This window comes from Staurois parvus, unplaced genomic scaffold (assembly GCF_062004578.1).
Source record: "Staurois parvus isolate SC_StPar_1 unplaced genomic scaffold, SC_StPar_1.0 ptg000191l, whole genome shotgun sequence".
In the NCBI taxonomy this organism is placed as follows: Eukaryota; Metazoa; Chordata; class Amphibia; order Anura; family Ranidae; genus Staurois; species Staurois parvus.
In genome coordinates, this window is record NW_028317987.1 from 6,381,627 (window position 1) to 6,394,710 (window position 13,084).

Genomic DNA, 13,084 nt, shown 5'->3' on the forward strand with positions numbered 1-13,084 from the left:
TGATCTGGAATCCCATACACAGGCCAATCCAATCCGCTTACAATCTGAGATGAAGATGTAATGTTACATGAAGTAGTCTGCCTTGTCATATATATACTGTATACATCCGGATAAACCATTGACTAGGAGCCAGAATCAGCTTCAGGGATATGTAAAATCAATCTTCCCCAGAGGAGGGAAATGATAATAATTTATACTGCAGGTAAAATGACGTCACATCCCCTCCTGTGCTCACCAGAACCGTTATCGGACTAAACAATGTATCTGGAGATATAAGGGGAGTACAAGTTATCTGAGGAAAATGAAAGTTCTAGTTCCCAATATGGACTGTATGGTGTCAGTGATGTCAGCTTTCAGTGCGCTCACTTCAGAGGGTGTCTGTGTCCGTCTGTTGCCCCTTGTCTCCTGTCTTGTGAGGTCTCTTTGGTGATGTGGTCTCCTCTCTGTCCGTCTCTTACTTTTATCCCCCACATAACCCTAGGCGGGCAAAGCTTATCTTCACCTAAAAGTGACCTCAGACTAGGTGTCATTTCTCTATATAAAGATTTCAATGACCTGAAGGGGGCAGTATAGGATTGGGAAGGATTTGGGTCTTCTGGAACATGACAAGGGTTGACCTTTAACCTCGGCTGGTAAGGACATCACTACATTACCAGATAACGGCTTTTCTGACGGTTTGGTTTCAGACAAACTTGTACCAAAGTCACTGCAAATAATGTATTAAGTGATTCTGGAGAAGAGAAATCTACCTAAATATCCTACAAAAAGATGAGGTCATTATACTGAGACTTCTTATCTCACGTCTTCTGTAACATAACAACGTTGTCATACAATGAACTCAAACTGATACTTTATAATGAAAGAAATAGAATATTATTATTATTATTATACAGGATTTATATAGAGCCAACAGTGCTTTACAATATAATGGAAGGCAATACAGCAACAATACAGTTCAATACAAGAGGGATAGGAGGGCCCTGATCCTGGAGCTTACAATCTAAGAGGGAGGGGCTAGTGGTACAAAAGGTAGTAACTGTGGGGGATGGACTGGTAGGAGGAGTAGAAGATTCCAGTATTAGCTGAGGGCAGGATAGGCTTCCCTAAAGAGATCGGTTTTCAGAGATCGCTTAAAAGTGAGCAGAGTAGGCCATAGTCTGATAAATTGTGGTAGAGAGTTTCAGAGGATGGGGAAAGCTCTGGAGAAGTCCTGCAGATGAGCATGGGAGGAGGAGACAAGGGAGATAGAGAGTAGGAGGTCATATGCGGAGTGGAGAGTACAGTTTGGGTGATATTTGGAGACAAGATCGGTGATGTAATTTGGGGTGGAGTTATAAATGGCTTTATATGTTATTAATGTTTTTAATTTTATCCGTTGGGCAATGGGAAGCCAGTGGAGGGATTGGCAGAGAGGGGTGGAGGACACTGAGTGGAGGGATTGGCAGAGAGGGGTGGAGGACACTGAGTGGAGGCCAGTGGAGGGATTGGCAGAGAGGGGTGGAGGACACTGAGTGGAGGCCAGTGGAGGGATTGGAAGAGGGGTGGCAGATACAGAACGGTTAGTAATTGGATGAGTCTGGCAGCAGCATTCATGATAGACTGAAGAGGGGATAGCCTGCGATGAGGTCAGCCAATGAGGAGGGAGTTACAATAGTCAAGGCGAGATATAACAAGGGAGTGAATAAGTTGCTTAGTGGTTAAGAACGGGCGTATCTTAGAGATGTTGCGGAGGTGAAGTCTACAAGATTAGGACAGCGATTGGATTTGGGGGTGAAAGGACAGATGGGAGTCTAGGATTACACCTAGTACCCTGGCATGAGGGGAGGGATTGATGGGTGTATTATTGATCTTGATGGAGAAGTCAGGGGAGGGGGCATGGGCTGGGGGGAATACTAAGAGCTCAGTTTTGGAAAGATTGAGTTTGAGGAAGTGGAGTGACATCCATGCCGATATGTCACTTAGTAGGTTAGTAATGGGAGAGGAGACTGAAGGGGTGAGGTGAGGAGGAGACTGAAGGGGTGGGGTGAGAAGGAGACTGAAGGGGTGAGGTGAGGAGGAGACTGAAGGGGTGAGGTGAGGAGGAGACTGAGGGGGTGAGGTGAGGAGGAGACTGAAGGGGTGAGGTGAGGAGGAGACTGAAGGGGTGGGGTGAGGAGGAGACTGAAGGGGTGAGGTGAGGAGGAGACTGAGGGGGTGAGGTGAGGAGTAGAAAGATAGATTTGTGTGTCATCAGCATAGAGATGGTACTTAAAGCCATGGGAGTTTATCAATATCCCCAATATATCAATATGTATTCATTGTTAAACCATTTCATATAAATATATGTATGTGGAAATGGAATATAGTAACATAAACCTGGATGACATAAGTAAGCAAGCATTCACTTCATGTAATACTAATAATACAAGTGACATTTTTGGATCAGATATTCCTGTCACATAATAATAACACCATATACAATGTAAGGTATAATATGCACTCTTTCCAGAGGATCATGGGAAATAATCATTGTGACCAGTTCTTGTGTCCTTTGTTCAATCTAGACATGGACTCATCCATTTATCTTACCACTTGGTGTCATGTCTAGTCTTCATCTTGTAGCCGTCTGATCCCACCATACCTCCCCCCAGATTTATAACCTGGGAACATAAGCTGTAACCACCTTGGAATGCTCTTAGAATCTGTGTTCAGAAACCATGAAATAGAATATACAGAACAAAATGGCTTCCAGCATGTCCATGTAGAGATGATATGTTCAGCCTTCCTGGTTCATTCTGTGAGCCAGAACAGTTCTGACAACCTGGTGATCTATGATTGGCTCATAACCTTGTGTGGTGGTAACCTATAGGCACCTGGTGATCTACGATTGGCTCATATCCCTGTAGGGTGATAACCTGTAGGCACCTGCTGATCTATGATTGGCTCATAATCCTGTGTGGTTGTATCCTGTAGGCACCTGCTGATCTACTATTGGCTCATAACCTTGTGGGGTGGTAACCTGTAGGCACCTGCTGATCTATGATTGGCTCATACCCCTTTGTATCCTGATCAGATGATGATTGCGGCACTCCCAATGTTGTTCATGTAATGGAGTGCACAGTGTGTTCCATCCAAGAAGGGCAGCAAGGTAGAAGCCGGCAATTACAGGCCAGTGAGTCTAACATCGGTGGTAGTCAAGTTAATGGAATCACTCCTGAAAGGAAGGATCATTGATCATCTAGAAACACACAACTTGCTGGATCCAAAGCAGCATGGCTTTACTGGGGGCAGATCATGGCAGACTCATCTGATTGGACTTTTTGACTATATCACCAATGTTTTGGACCAGGGTGGTGCTGTGGACATAGAGTATCTTGATTCCAGCAAGGCATGTGATACAGTTCCACATAATGATCTAATACAGAAGTTGGACAAGCTAGGACTTAGCCCTTGGGGGGTTCAGTGGATGTGCAGCTGGATAAAGGAGAGATACCAGAGTGTGGTTGTAAATGGGGATCACTCAGAACAGAGAGCAGTCACTAGTGGTGTACCCAAAGGCTCTGTACTGGGAGCTGCTCTGTGCAATCTATATGTAAGTGATAGAACTAAAGGGTTGTTGGGTTAGGGGATGTCTCTTTGCTGATGACACAAAGGCGTGTAATAGGGAGGATATCCCTGGAGGTGACTGTAACATGGAACAGGATTTGGCATTGCTGGAAGATTGGTTAAAAAGTGGAAATTGCAGTTCAATGTTTCTAAATGTAAAATAATGCACCTAGGGAAAAACATCCCTTCAGAGAGTACAACATTGGGGGTACAGTGTTGGCCAGCACTTCAGAAGAAAAGGATTTGAGGGTACTTATTTCAGACAATTGCAAAATGAGCAAACAGTGTGGCCAGGCAGTGAGAAAAGTGAATAGAATTCTAGGATGCATCACTAGAGGAGTCACCGGCAGGAGGAAGGAGTTCCTCATTCCTCTATATAGGTCTTTATATCACTAGAGGGGTCACCGGCAGGAGGAAGGAGGTCCTCATTCCTCTATATAGATCTTTATATCACTAGAGGGGTCACCGGCAGGAGGAAGGAGGTCCCGATTCCTTTATATAGATCTTTATATCACTAGAGGGGTCACCGATGGGAGGAAGGAGTTCCTCATTCCTCTATATAGATCTTTATATCACTAGAGGGGTCACCAGCAGGAGGAAGGAGGTCCTGATTTCTCTATGTAGATCCTATCACTAGAGGGGTCACCGGCAGGAGGAAGGAGGTCCCGATTCCTCTATATAGCTCTATATATCACTAGAGGGGTCACCGGCGGGAGGAAGGAGGTCCCAATTCCTCCATATAGATCTTTATATCACTAGAGGGGTCACCGGCGGGAGGAAGGAGGTCCCGATTCCTCTATATAGATCTTTATATCACAAGAGGGGTCACCAGCAACCTCATTTAGAATACTGTGTCCAGTTCTGGAGACCTCACTTACATAAAGGTATTTATGAAGTACATGAATGAAGAACATAGGGAAATGACCTCCAACTAACTTGAGGAAAGTTCACAACTAATCTCAGAAAGTATTATTTTACTGAAAGAGTAGTTGATGCTTGGAGTAAACTTCCAGTAGAGGTATTGAGCCAGTGACAAATCACAGAGATCATCACAATAGTACTCAATGAATGGCTATGAATGAAAGCCATTCATTGTATACAACTGTCATATGATCACTGTGATTGGTCATAGCAATCACATGGTACTGGGCTGGTCTGGTACAATGATCTGTCATCTGGTGGACACAGCAGGTGACATATCAAGATACAGCAGAGCCACTAGACTTGGAGGACTTCATATGATGTCCTCCCAGGATGGGAGAGATCCCGCTCAGCTGTCATTCTGCTATAGGCCTGGTGGGAAGCAGTTCATTACAGGGGACACTGTACAGGTTCTACATGTAGTCTGGGGGTCCCTGTGGAAGTCCATGTGTGGACATTTCTACCTATGATAAATGACAGGCTAAACCCACCTGGAGACTTTCTCCACACCTGGAGTGTGCTGAGTTCTTGGAGAACGTCTACACAGTGTTTCCAGATTGGCTTTATCACCCCAACGAGCTCGCTCCAGTTCATGGATGTCATCATTATGTTTGGAGGATCTCACCAGTCAGGAGCCTTTCCTGTCATCCTACATGTTCCCTTCTGAGGATTGTTCTATCCTTCCAAACAAATGTATGAAATCATGGATGAGTCCTCCTTCTATGTGATCTAGAAGATCTTCAATCACAATGTCTTTATGGATGAAGTGGATGGCCCAGTTTATATATTATTTATTGCTTTACAGCTTTATTCCCTCCAGGATTCATTCTTTATTTATAGAACCATTCAAGGAAGTGTTCTTACTTTGAGAGATCTCCACCACCATTCCTCGGTGACCATTACATGCTTGTCATTTATGTCTAACATCTTCATTATGAGTGGATTGATATATATTCTTATACTTTAGGATGTATTTTTGCATTTTTTTTACCCAAAAAGATCTGTTTTGGAGGTTTCTGTTTTATTAGGTATTTTGTTTTTATCTTGTGTTCTGTGTCTTTAAGACTTTTCTATCTGTAGTAAAATATCTTTTTTAAACAGTTGGTTGCATAAGAGTTAGATTTATTGTTTCTTACTTTTTTTAGTTCTTTTTGAACTTCCCTGGTATCTCTGTAAGGTAGATACAATGCAGGAATGGTTATTAGGGATGTTTCTTGGGGCTGCAGTTCCTCTGAACTCCACAAGATGGTGATCTCATTTCTCTCCAGACAGAACTTCTCTATGGAATACAGACAGGAAGTGATGTCAGGTACAGAGAGGAAGTCATCTGGAATAAAGATAGGAAGTTCCATACCTTAGAAATCGGCAAGGAGATGTTGATGGACGTGGCAGAAGATGAGGTAATAAGATGTTATTTCTTATTTACACCCAGTAACCCCCATCATGTCCGTCCTCTTCCTCCATAGTCACGTCCGTCGTCTTTCTCCATACTCACGTCCGTCCTCTTTCTCCATAGTCACGTCCGTCCTCTTCCTCCATAGTCACGTCTGTCCTCTTCCTCCATAGTCACGTCCGTCCTCTTCCTCCATAGTCACGTCTGTCTTCTTCCTCCATAGTCACGTCCGTCCTCTTCCTCCATAGTCACGTCCGTCCTCTTCCTCCATAGTCACGTCCGTCCTCTTCCTCCATAGTCACGTCCGTCCTCTTCCTCCATAGTCACGTCCGTCCTCTTCCTCCATAGTCACGTCCGTCCTCTTCCTCCATAGTCACGTCCGTCCTCTTCCTCCATAGTCACGTCCGTCCTCTTCCTCCATAGTCACGTCCGTCCTCTTCCTCCATAGTCACGTCCGTCCTCTTCCTCCAGAGTCACGTCCGTCCTCTTCCTCCACAGTCACGTCCGTCCTCTTCCTCCACAGTCACGTCCGTCCTCTTCCTCCACAGTCACGTCCGTCCTCTTCCTCCACAGTCACGTCCGTCCTCTTCCTCCACAGTCACGTCCGTCCTCTTCTTCCATAGTCACGTCCGTCCTCTTCTTCCATAGTCACGTCCGTCCTCTTCTTCCATAGTCACGTCCGTCCTCTTCTTCCGTAGTCACGTCCGTCCTCTTCCTCCGTAGTCATGTCCGTCCTCTTCCTCCATAGTCATGTCCGTCCTCTTCCTCCATAGTCACTGTGACGTCTTTTATCTCCAGCAGATGATGATACACACATATATAGTGTGGGAACCCAGATTACCCCCTTCAGGGGCAGAACATTCCCCCACTTCCGGGGCCGGAACATTCTCCTCATTGTGGAGATAAATTCTAGTAATATGGTCCTCTAAACAAACAGCACTGACAATAAATAGACAAGACAAGGACCATCCTGACCATACATGGCCTACAAAGGGCAATGATGACACTACACAGGCAGCCAATGGGCAATCATTACACTATGCAGCCAACACAATGATGGAGTGCCGGGGTCAGGAGTATGGATCATAGAGCCCCTTACATTGCTGCTCAGGAGGAAGGAAACATTCCCCAGCCGGCCATGAAGAATATGTTCCATCATTGGTGTCAGAGGGAGGAATACTGAGGGGTCTGAGGGAAGTAGAGGAGCTGAAGGGTCTCTCAGGGGTTACTGAGGATGAGGGACTTTAGGTCCCCTAAGGGGTAGTGGAGCTCAAGAGCTTTGAGGGGGTAGAGTAGCTGAAGGAATCTGGGTGGATAGGGTTGGCGGGGAGCAGGGCTTTGAGGGAAGAGAAGATTGTCAGGCTCAGGGGGACACTGAGGTAGGGAGGGGGGCTCTTAGTCTCTGTTTACTCTCCCACATGAATTTACTTTCCAGACCTCCTTACAGAACTCCTACCAGGAAAGGAAGACAACCTTCACCTTCTTATCATCTCACTGGTCAAATATTATTTTCCAGTATACCAAGTGGAATGAAAAAGGACAATCCTTCATCCCTTGGTGGGCACTTGTTCTTAGAGGTCTGTTGGTGCATTATTCACTAGAAAGTAGTCAGCATTCAGTGCTGAACATCTTCTGGAGACACTCCAATACCTCCCATGACACAGGCTCTGGCAGTGCCCGGTCTGGAATTCAGAGCCTCAGGTACCCACCGCCTCTCTGTACAATGTCCTGGATATTACAGTATACTTGGCAATGAAGAGAAGTAACCCCTCCCTTATGTTCTCCTTCTACCCATTATGAGCTGTCATTGGAGGGAAGAGAACAGATTCCTCCCCCACAGCTAACTACTTCACCAGCACCATCCTCCTGCTATCCAATCCCTTCTCTTATTGCAGAGAGTGACAGTGACATCACTCCTGTCAGTCAGCAGGCTGCCACAGATTGGAGCCTTGCAGTCAGAGTTCTGGCTATTAAAGTCAGAAAATCCGGCCAAAAGTCAGCAAGTTCCCCTTCCTGGACCTCATGATGAGCCGACATTGACCTCACAGCACTGCCTCAGAGCAAACAAGTCATAGGAAGGTGTGAAAAATATACAAATAAAGTGCTTCACTTTTCCACTCCAACCTCAATGCGTGCTCGTGTGACACTCTAGTGTATCTATCCATAAGTGCCTAGAGTGCCTCCTCACCTCCTTAACTCGACCCCTAGGGGCCACAACTCTTTTTACAGCAGGCTCTTCACACCATAAAGAATCATAAACAACTGGCTCCAATGGCTCCACTTAGTCTCCACTGACAGATCAGGTTCCCCCTCAGGTAATGGTCACCGTAGTGAAGCTGAAAGGTACATGGTATGTATCAGGGCCATAGAGGAGTAAACAGAAGAGACCTCCATAGTGTGATACTATTTACTGATTTATAACAAATTAGAACGCCAAATGAACACTCACGTTTAAGCTGGTACAGACAAGTGGTTTCCCATGTGCTATGGGTGTACTGTGGGACACTGAGTGTATGAAGATGGCGTGTACCGGAAGTGTGACAACCGGAAATGCATCACCGCACTCTACACGTTACTCCACGATTACCACGTGGCTTCCTCAGGATATCACGATTGGTGACATGGTCTTCTATTTATAATTCAATGAGATGTCAATTTTATATACATTGAGTAAGGTCTGATACTTCTGGTAATCACCCACTGTATGCAGCTTTGTGGGTATAGGAATTTCCTTCCAGTGTATGCACATTTCTATGTATACATTTTATACATCCATGGAAGCTATCCACAGGAACACAAATATAGGGACTTCACATTAATCTGCAGAATAATAAGATTCACATAGCAGAGCGCTTAATGTACTAGGGAAAATGGCCGCCGGATTAGGAATTAGACTACAACAAAATGGAAGAGGAGTTTCCGCCCTACTTGGGCTGATTGACATGTCAATGAATTATAAATAGAAGACCATGTCACCAATCGTGATATCCTGAGGAAGCCACGTGGTAATCGTGGAGTAACGTGTAGAGCGCGGTGACGCATTTCAGGTTGACACACTTCCGGTACACGCCATCTTCATACACTCAGTGTCCCACAGTACACCCATAGCACATGGGAAACCGCTTGTCTGTACCAGCTGAAACGTGAGTGTTCATTTGGCGTTCTAATTTGTTATAAACCAGTAAATAGTATCACACTATGGAGGTCTCTTCTGTTTACTCCTCTATGGCCCTGATACATACCATGTACCTTTCAGCTTCACTACGGTGACCATTACCTGAGGGGGAACCTGATCTGTCAGTGGAGACTAATGGAGCCATTGGAGCCAGTTGTTTATAATCCCCTATGGTGTGGAGAGCCTGCTGTTAGAGTTGTGGCCCCTAGGGGTCGAGTTAGGGAGGTGAGGAGGCACTCTAGACACTTACGGATAGATACACTAGAGGGTCTCACGACCACGCATTGAGGTTGGAGTGGAAAAGTGAAGCACTTTATTTGTATATTTTGCACACCAATTTTTGCACATATTGGTCTACACTACATTGTGGACTTTATTCTTCTCATTTGATATTTATATTTATATGTTCATTAATTTTGTGGTTTATGAGCACCAGTCACTTTATTATTGAGTATATTGAGTGACACCCTACTTATATATCCCTCTATTGTAATTTGGGGGGTTTTCTCTTTGGCACATTTTGTGAGGTCATTAGACCTGTCGTTTGCACACCATCACAAGTGTGGAATATTAGCACCAGTCACTGTGATTTATTATTGTGTTTATCTTTTTATGTAGATTTATGTATTTGATTTATTTACTTATATTGCACTTTTTAATTATCTCGGTTTATTATTGATATATTTTTTTTTATATGTATATTTATGATTATTTCATATGTATAGCGTTTCACCATTATTTTATATATATTGTACATCCTTTGGTATAAGGTAAGGGTGATAGCAGCTTGAACGTGCATATTTCATTTATCTTATTTATCACCTGTGGAGCGCAAGGGGATTTTCACCAAAAGTCATAGGAAGGATCGTATTTATCATTCCTTGTCTGCAGATCTAAAACTCATCAAAACCAGTTCAGAGACCAAACAAAACCCAACAGAGAAAAGGGGATTTCTGCTTCGGCAGATCAAGATTGTCCCCGGACCTCCAAGATGTAGCAAATACTGAACAGTCCAAACTAAATGTCTTCCCATGGGGGGAGTAATTCTTCAATGTCCAGCAACCCTCCTATTCCCCCCTCACATCCACATCCTATTATTGTGTGACCAATACCATCCAAATCATTCTTACTTTCATTTCCCAAAGTTATCCGTCTACAAGGAGACCTGTATAGATCACATGATGGCACCAATGAGGATGGAGGAGGACCGGAGTCACATGACTGAGAAGATACTAAACCTCACCCTGGAGATCATCTACCTGCTGACCGGAGAGGTGAGGAGGATTCTGGGAGGTCACATGACATCACTCTCATCTCTATTAATAAAACAGACCTGACCGGAGAGGTGAGGAGGATTCTGGGAGTCTAACATGATATTCCTATTGGTTTCTCAATACAGAGATTTCCTCTTCTGAAGTCAGGTGATCATATGACCATCACAGTGCCTCCATGTGACTCCCTAAACCATGAGAGACACAACATGCAGAAGATTATAGAAGTCACCAAGAAGATGATGGAGCTGCTGACAGGAGAGGTGAGCGGTGCCGGGAATTCTGGGACATTCTCCAGTAACAGACAAGGGATGTGTCTGGATGGTGACTGTATCATTGTGTGTGTCAGGTTCCTATAAGGTGTCAGGGTGTCACTGTCTATTTCTCCATGGAGGAGTGGGAGTATTTAGAAGGACACAAGGATCTCTACAAGGACGTCATGATGGACAATCAGCCGCCCCTCACATCACCGGGTAAGAGGAGACTTTATTGTAAAGGAGAGAGCAGTACGGAGGATCCACCTAGATCCCCCATCATCTGATAAACACATAGAAACAATGGATTCAGTCAGTGTGTGTGTTTCCTACAGATGGATCCAGTCATGGGAACCCACCAGAGAGATGTCCCCGTCCTCTGTATTCCCGGGATTCCACACAGGAAGGTCACACCATCCCTCACCATCATCAGGTAGATGATGACAATTATTGGTAGTTGTGATTTATACACAGCATGTTTGTTACAATGAATGTTTTATTATATCTTTCAGAGTGGAATCCTCGGGGATGATAATATTGATGTTAAAGAAGAGTATAAAGAGGAGGATGAGGAGTATGGAGTGATGGAGGAGTTTTCAGAAGGACACAAGGATATGATGGAACCACCTAATACCAGGAACCCCCCAGAGAGATGTCCCCGTCCTCTGTATTCCCGGGATTCCACACAGGAAGGTCACACCATCCCTCACTATTACAAGGTTGGTTGGACTGAGCATCTAGAACATGAATTTGAGGAGAAAATATGTGGTTTTTTATGTGAGCTTATATTTATATATTTTTGGCGAAATTTCTCATTTTCTTGGTTTAGGGTGAAGATCTGATAGATATAAAATTTGAGGTGAAAGCAGAAGAAGAAGAGGCGTATGTGAGGGATGATCAGCAGTCTATGGAGGAGGATGGAATAACGGGGACATTTATAGAGGAGGACACTCCTACAGAGATCAGCACAGGTGGGTCATGAACACTAAATCCATTCCTCCACCTATACTGCTCACTGATTGGTCCAGAGTAGGGCGGGGACTGGGTGATATCAGCCTGTAATCCCCTGGTCACTTTCCTGAGCTGTGTTCCCCGTCCTGTATTCCTGGATTTCTCTCGGATAATCTTCCTTCTCTGTGCTGCAGACACAATTTATGTATCTAGACTGGATTTATGGAGGTTCTGGGGTTCAGCTGGCAGCAAAATGTTCATTTTCACCATAGGCATTGCTCTACCTAGGCACTTGGGGTGTGTGCTTTAAGTCTTTTACTCCATGCCCGGGTCTAGTAAGATCTCTGACAGGACAATTCTCCCAGGGTTCCTTGCTCTGTAGTCTGCTGGCTGTGCCGGGTGGAGGGATATGTCTGTAGTGTCTCAGACCCAAGTCACTGAGTGCAGTCTCAGGAGATGGGAGGCAGCGGTGTGGGATCTCTGCAACTTGTCTACAGTAAACATTTAAGCTTCCACTGATTACTGAATAACAATATTATGAGACCTGACCCTTACACTATATAATTTATATTGTACATTACATACTCCTGACCCCTGCACTATATACTCTATGTTGTACATTACATCCTCTTGACCCCTGAACTATATACTCTGTTGTGCATTACATACTCCTGACCCCAGCTCTATATAATCTGTTGTACATTACATACTCCTGACCCCTGCACTATATATTCTATGTTGTGCATTACATTCTCTTGACCCCTGCACTATATACTTTATGTAGTACATTGTATACTCCTGATCCCTTCACTATATACTCTGTTGTATATTACATACTTCTTTTCCTGCACTACACACTATATGTTGTACATTACATCCTCCTGACCCTTGCACTATATACTCTGTGTTGTACATGACGTACTCCTGACCCCTGCACTATATACTTTGTTGTACATTACATACTCCTGACCCCTTCACTATATACTTTATGGTGTACATTACATAATTCTGACCCCTGCACTACATACTCTATGTTGTACATTACATACTCCTGACCCCTGCACTATATACTCTGTGTTGTACATTCCATAGTCCTGACTTCTGCTCTCCCCCTCCCCCACTGCTATATATACACATAATATGGATTCTCTGTTCTTACACCCATTTCCTCCCAGCTGGACATTTTATATCGGATGATGTGATTGGAGCACAGACTTTTACATGGTGATAATAATGTGATAACATCCTCCAACTTTGGACCCTTAAACAGAAAGTGACTCATTGGGAGTCAATACCCCAATGATGGTGGTCTTCAGGATCAGTCCAGTCTTCATCTTGGTTGTTCTCCCCCCATCCTCACTCTCTGACCTCTGGTGGGGCTCAGCCCCGCTGTTCTTCATGACTAAATCATGGAGTAAATAAGGAAGTGCAGTACTTCTTATGTTGGGAAGATGGCGATGAGTGATAGAGGGGATGGGGACCCTCGTCCTATAATCCCCTCATCACTGTCCCTCCTATAAAAGACAGTTCTGGT

General features: G+C 44.5%; 1 protein-coding gene across 1 annotated transcript in view; it reads left to right on the forward strand.

Moving 5' to 3' along the window:
* The window catches only part of LOC149461929 (uncharacterized), a 147,641-nt gene that overhangs the window by 74,873 nt on the left and 59,684 nt on the right, over window positions 1–13,084 (forward strand). The window lies entirely within an intron of this gene.